The following is a 7,373-nucleotide window of genomic DNA, read 5'->3' as shown; positions in this document are numbered from 1 at the left end:
TATACTGTACTCTTTGTCAATGTTGCATGAATGTGCCATGATTTGTATACATAGCACTGATAGCAGGTGTAATGTATATGTTATGAGTTTCTTTATTTGTTACACAATCATTTTGACTTGTTCCTGCCAACACTCATCATCATTCCCTCCGGTTATTGTTACCCATCAAAGTTTTCCCCAAAATATATCATATCCCCAGGTTAAGTCCAATAACCATACAATCAGAAGTTACCTACTAAATAGCAGAGCACTGGGTCCACAGTCTTTAGGATGACAGATCATTTCAATCACCCTACACCTTGCCTCATTAGGTTTCTATATGAGTATACAATGAATACATTTCCCCACCTACTGCCTGGCTCTATCCTACCATGTGAATTCTAGAACAGTCTCCTATCAGATACATCCTAATTTCCCACAAATGATCATGTGAGCTTGTTTTCTTATGGTCTTGGAGGCGTGTCTTTGAAGATTGCATGTGATTGGTACTGCTGGTAACGTGCTGAAAGGGCGTAAGGCCATCAGTGATAATGGCCATATCCGCACACTCAATTACCCTATACCTAGAAAATTACCCTATACCTAGAAAATTACCTTAGAAATATTCCAGGAAAAAGGTTGCAACATGTATAGACATGTATAAAATGCCTTCAGGACAGGGATGGATACTTAGCTGTTTGTCCAACAACTCCCCTTCTCAGTGGTGTAGCTATGCATTTATTACACATGAGAATGCAACATCCAGTTTGAAATTTTATTGTAAAATTGAAAAAAAGGAGAGAAAGAGAAAAGCCCCAATAAGCATTTCTTTTTATACATACCTTATCATAACAGAACAATAACATAAATAAATACAAATGAAATAAATAAACAATTAAATAATAAATAAATAAACACATACATAATTAAATATCAAGTTCCTTACCTGATCAAATAAATAATTATAAAACCATTAAATCATTAATCATTAATATGAAATAATCTAAGCAGCAAGTATTCAAGAAATTTCAACGGGGAAAAAATGTTTGGTTTCTCAGGCTATTACAGAACACATATTTAATTGTTTTTATATATAAAAAGGTACTGCTTCCCTTTTCAGTTAACCATGCTGTACTGAGCCCATCAAGCAGATAGGTGGCGCTCTCCTCTTTGAAACAACCTGTAAACAGCATTTTTCTGGTCCAGGTTTAGAGAATAGCACTGAAATGCTTCCCTTGCCCCATAACATGTCAGTAAAGTCTACTAAACAGATTCAATACTTTTGTTATATATTTTTGTATGCTTTGTGCTGAGAAACCAGAAGTGTAACATCTTTATAAAGCAAAAACCCTCCCCTCCCAGCCCTCCCAATTCCACCCACCATAATACCCGAAGAAAGGTCCTGTGCTGATTTTCCATAATATACAGATTTCATATTTATAATAAGCTACTATCCTTAGCATTCAAACCATAGTTAAAGAATCATATTGTTAATACGAGTAGTACCATAATTATAATCTTTAACCCCTCCTAGCCCCCCTATTGAGCATGCTCAGAGATTCAATGACCATCATGGTTAGAGAGATGGAATGACAAGGTATGAACAGAATGGTACTACAATGAAAACACTGAAAAACATTTCACTGGCTCAAGCATGTCGTTTAAATTGGAGTGTAATGAGAATTACTGCTGTTGCCTACAAATCAGACAGGACAGCACCTGTAAACTCGCACCCCATGTGGGCAAATAATACTGGAATTGATATAAACAGTTTGCATCCACACGCCTCCGTAGCAATTATTGTACTCTTAACTTTTACCCCTCCATAAAAATTACCTCTCATTTCTCAAATGCATTACATTTCAGCCACAATTGCCATCTTTAATTTGTATTACCCAAGCTGTTGTTAAAGGCCAAATGTAATTTGATTTTAATAATTTAAAAATCCCTCCAGTAAAATTTGTGTAAGAAAATCTTTTTGGACTAAGGCTCTAGATGCTAGGGGCACATCTGTATATCACAGTTTACTAAGGTTCCTAGTCCCGACAGGGGAGGATAAACAGAAGGGACCTACCACAGTAACTCACTTTTGGAAAATACGGGTAAATATCTACCTTGCAAAAAAATTAAATAAACTGTCATTATGTTCTTAATCGATCTTGTTCTCTAATTTGCTAATATTTCAACTGTTAATACGTCATTAAACATCTACTACCACATATTTGCACTGCTGCATATGAATATCGTGAATCCGTCATCTGCTATTGGCTTTTCTTCCTTTTTTAGCTTTACAATATGAACATTTGAATGTCTGATGGGGGAATTAAACAGAGGTTGTCCCTTTATAAACACACTCAGCTGAGATGTGGCACCTCTGATGTTGATAAAAGGCATTACAGCACTTTGACAGCATACAAGAACTCCAGCCTTTTGTAGCTTTCAGTGGTCAAGTTTAGTGTGCATTGTCCTTTTGGTTTCAATGCTGAGGCTTGCATTCAGAACTCTTCAGAGAGCACTAAATATACATGCTGGTACTTGCTCAGTCACATCCTCGCAGTCAAATTCTCATTCAGATGGTTTGTTGCCCAGTCATTCAAGCAGATATGCCATTTGCCAGACATCAGACAGACGGGATGTGTGGTGGAAAAGAACAGTGTCTACATATTCAGAGGGAGCAGGGCACAGGGCAGTGCTCAGAGAGCAGGAGAGAGAAAGAGAGAGGGATAGAGAGGGTGGGAGGGGGAGAGAGAGGAGATAGAGGCCTTTCCTCAGTGGTAGATGGATCGGCATCAGAGGAGAATGAGTATGGTGATTGAATGGCTTTGCGATGGAAATTAGAAAAGGGAATAGAGTTGAGTAGGAATACTGCTACAACGTAAATCTGCAAACCGATTTCATCTCAAACATATCATTAGTGTAAAACATGTTTATATTTCATAGGAATAGTATACTCTTCTGCTTTAACAGTTGACTTTTTACTAATACTCTTTAAATGATCGTCTCCATCTGGCTATAGGAGTTGCCAACTATTAGACAACACATTAATGGTTCTTCAGGCTAATAGCACGCTGTCTGCGTCAGAGTTTGTTTTGTTGTTGTGTTCCTGTTTGTGACTCCCCTTCCGAGCAGCAGCTGCAGTAACTACACTTAATGTCAGGCCTGCTGCAGTCTAATTGATGGATCATTTTGCTGTTAATTTGACCTCCTAAGGCTGCTAAAGCCAAGCTGTTCCTCATGGTGTAAGAGTTCTCCTGTCAGCGTGCTACTATTCCCACCGGAAAGATTGCATCTGCTCTTAAGTTCAGTCCCATCTACAGCAGGCAGGAAGGACTACACTACACTTGCTCCTCCGTTTGACCTCATTGTTTGCCGCTATACTAAATAAACTCTACAGACTATTTGTTTCCATTCCAGGAATGATACAGGGCCTTTGGAAAGTATTCAGACCCCTTGAATATTTCTACATTTTGTTACGTTACAGCCTTATTCTAAAATGGATTAAATACATGTTTTTCCTCAGCAATCTACACACAATACCCCATAATGGCAAAGCAAAAATAGACTTTTAGAAATGTTTGCACATTTATGAAAAATAAAAAACAGACACCTTATTTACATAAGTATTCAGACCCTTTGCCATGAGACTCGAAATTGAGCACAGGTGCATCCTGTTTCCATTGATCATCCTTGAGACATTTCTACAACTTGGAGTCCACCTGTGGTAAATTCAATTGATTGGACATGATTTGGAAAGGCACACACCTGTCTATACAAGGTCCCACAGTTGACAGCGCATGTCAGAGCAAAAACAAAGCCATGAGGTTGAAGGAATTGTCCGTAGAGCTCCAAGACTGTGTCGAGGCACAGATCTGGGGAAGGGTACCAAAAAATGTCTGCAGCATTGAAGGTCCCCGAGAACACTGTGGAACCAACAAGACTCTTCCTAGAGCTGGCTGCCTGACCAAACTGACCAATCGGGGGAGAAGGGCCTTGGTCAGGGAGGTGACCAAGAACCCAATGGTCACTCTGACAGAGCTCTAGAGTTCCTCTGTGGAGATGGGATAACCTTCCATAAGGACAACCATCTCTGCAGCACTCCACCAATCAGGCCTTTATGGTAGAGTGGCCAGACGGAAGCCACTCCTCAGTAAAAGGCACATGACAGCCCACTTGGAATTTTCCAAATGGCACCTAAAGAAACAAGATTCTCTGGTCTGATGAAACCAAGATTGAACTCTTTGGCCTGAATGCCAAGCGTCACATCTGGAGGAAACCTGGCACCATCCCTACGGTGAAGCATGGTGGTGATCATGCTGTGGTGATGTTTTTCAGAGGCATGGACTAGGATACTAGTCAGGATCGAGGAAAAGATGAACGGAGCAAAGTACAGAGAGATCCTCAGACTGGGGCGAAGGTTCACCTTCCATCATGACAACGACCCTAAGCACACAGCCAAGACAACACAGGAGTGGCTTCGGGACAAGTCTCTGAATGTCCTTGAGTGGCCCAGCCAGAGCCTGGACTTGAACCCGATCTAACATCTCTGAAGAGATCTGAAAATAGCTTTGCAGCGATGCTCCCCATCCATCCTGACAGAGCTTGAGAGGATCTGCAGAGAGCAATGGTAGAATCTCCCCAAATACAGGTGTGCCAAGCTTGTAGGATCATACCGAAGAAGACTCAAGGCTGTAATCGCTGCCAACGGTAACTCAACAAAGCACTGAATAAAAGGTCTGAATACTTCGGTAAATGTAATATTTCATTAAAAAAAAAGTTTCTGCTTTGTCATTATAGAGTATTGTGTGTAGATTGATGAGGAAAAATAACAATTTAATACATTTTCGAATAAAGCTGTGACGTAACAAAATGTGGAAACAGTAAAGGGGTCTAAATACTTTCCGAATGCTCTGTATATCATATGTCACATGTCATATGTGTTTTAAAAGGATAGCATTCTGTCTCGCAGTCACAAACAGGCCCACAGCACATGTGTGTCAGTCTAGGCCCTCCCTGAAGCAGTGAGAGAAGGGGGTAAGGTGCTTCTGCATTTATCATGCAGGCGCTGTGTGAAAAATGAACTCTGTCAGTCAGTCAATTCATTCGAAATGCCAATGTGTAATTGATTGTGTATCTCATGCCCCGCAGTGCTGCTCTTCACCTGATCAATATTAGCATTATCCTAATTATGTTGCGAGTTAGGTCTCAGGTCCCCATAAACTGATGGTCCCTATTAAAAGAGATGTGCTTGAGCAGGGAGCCCCCCCCCCCTGCAGAGAGCAGCTGGAGAAAGCTGGCAGCGGTAGGGGGCAGGACCCAGTAGGCACTGCAACGCTTGGTTGGCAATTTTATAACCATTGTCAGGGTAATTTGTATATTTTATTAACCAGTTAAAGATGTTGAGCTTCTTTACTGCTCCGTATCCACACTACCGGGTGGCACTTTTACAGCTGTGCTTTATGGTCAGATTATCTGTATTATCAGTGCTTTAATGACGCTGCCTCGCTTTTTCCTGACACGGAATGCCTTTTTCTGCAATAAAAAAAGATGGTGGTCTACAATGATAATACATCACAATGGAACGCAGTGCACTGACAGGGGGACTAGAAACAGCAGAAGATTGAAAATATTGTTCAATACACTGTATGTCTTGAATGTTTGGTTTGACACAATTTCCGGGATATCTTTTGGCACTACAGTGTGGCGCTTTATGAGCAGCTACTCAGAGTTGCTTTGTTCCTTCAACACAGAGAAGTTACTAGAGAGATATGTTCAAGATGATGAGTCCAGATTTGGAATGATGACTGCTAACAGCAGATCTGAACATGCCCAAAACAATCTCTAATCCACATATTCTACGTCCACTAAAATAGTATAGCTTTTAAAATACTTTTTTTATTTTTTATTTTTTAAAGATTTTTTAATATTCTCAAACCCAGTAGCTATAAATGTAAAAGGAAAATAAAAGAAAAACCCCTTTTCCTGCTCCAACCTGAAGCTAGTAAGTTTCTTCTTAAGTTTTAACTTGTAACATTATTAGTAGTAGTTTGTAGTATTAGTATCATTAATACTATATTATATTACTGTTGAGAGCAATAAAAATGTTTGGTCCTTTGGTCCCTTAGGGGTGAAAGATTTTCAGTTGTACTGTAGCTAATGGAAACCTCAGTGACCCCAGAAAGTCATAGTCTGGCGCTTGTTGAGAGATGGTGAGAGAATAAGAGAAAGAGGGAAAGAGAAAGAAAGTCCATCAGTAGGACAGAATAGCTTCTTTTTTTCCACAGTTTTTCTTGATCTTCAAGTGTTAACCCTCATTTATCCAGTATAGTAAAAGCCACAAGCGCCTCTTTCTTTATATATATGTGTATATAATACGTATATAGAAATCTATTTGTTGTTGCTGCTTTTTTGTTTGTTTGTTGCTTAATTAACAATTCAAGTCTCAACAAGAAAAGTTTCACATCTTTTTTCAGTTTTTTTTTTTTAAACTTCTCTTGTATTTCTTGCACTGTGCCGTTTGTTGCGTTGAAGTCCTTCGGTGTAGCTGCTGCCAACTCCTTCACACCTTCTTCAATCTCTTCATCATTGCAATAGCCTACGTCTTCTTCATAAGTAAATGCTGATATGTCTTCCAAAATTCCTTGTGTGGATTTTTTTTAAACATAATTTTTGTTTTCAAAGAAAAAAAGTTGAACTCCAAGATATCTTCAGTTGTCCTCAAAACCTAAAATATAGAGATCAAATTGTTAGGTTCAGTTGGACTCTGAAGAAAGCTCAAGCTAGATGTATTAAACCATACTGGGTCATACAGCTGCAAAGACAAGGTATGATTACACAAGCACATGTATTCATAACGTCCTACTGGGCATGGTCAGCTCCTTACACATCTAGACAATACATCTCTGTTGCTAGTCAGGAACTGAACTGGTTCCTCTCACTGGTGTAGTCATGGCCCTGCCTGATGCAAGGACCTTCATGGACATGGAGGTGTATGCGTGTGAGATAGGACGGCAGTAGGACGGCAGTAGGACGGCAGTAGGACGGCAGTAGGACGGCAGTAGGACGGCAGTAGGACGGCAGTAGGACGGCAGTAGGACGGCAGTAGGACGGCAGTAGGACGGCAGTAGGACGGCAGTAGGACAGTCGTTGTGGTGGGCCCCTCTGGCACCCCTCCCAGAGGTTTTTCTCACTTCATCCGTTGACTTGACCTCGAGCCAAATTCCTCGCTCCTCCCTAGTTTCACAGCTGGCCTGCCTTATCAGGAACTGAAACTAGACTGTTGCCCTTTGCCTCCCTCCTTAAGATCATTGATATTCAACAATAGCATGTTTGAACAGAATATAAACTTTCTGCACTTCCCCTTGTCTCACTCAGTAACTTTCCATACACCACCTTCC

General features: G+C 40.4%; 1 protein-coding gene across 1 annotated transcript in view; it reads right to left on the bottom strand.

Annotated features, from left to right (window-relative positions):
- Positions 1 to 740: 740 nt before the first annotated feature.
- The window catches only part of LOC109902492 (CUGBP Elav-like family member 5), a gene marked incomplete in the record, with an annotated part of 255,391 nt that continues 248,758 nt past the window's right edge, over positions 741 to 7,373 (bottom strand). The window contains 1 exon segment of the mRNA XM_020498876.2: positions 741 to 6,700.

This window comes from Oncorhynchus kisutch, linkage group LG13 (assembly GCF_002021735.2).
Source record: "Oncorhynchus kisutch isolate 150728-3 linkage group LG13, Okis_V2, whole genome shotgun sequence".
NCBI lineage: Eukaryota > Metazoa > Chordata > Actinopteri > Salmoniformes > Salmonidae > Oncorhynchus > Oncorhynchus kisutch.
The sequence above is the reverse complement of the archived record's forward strand: the minus strand, read 5'-3'. Positions and strand labels throughout refer to the sequence as shown.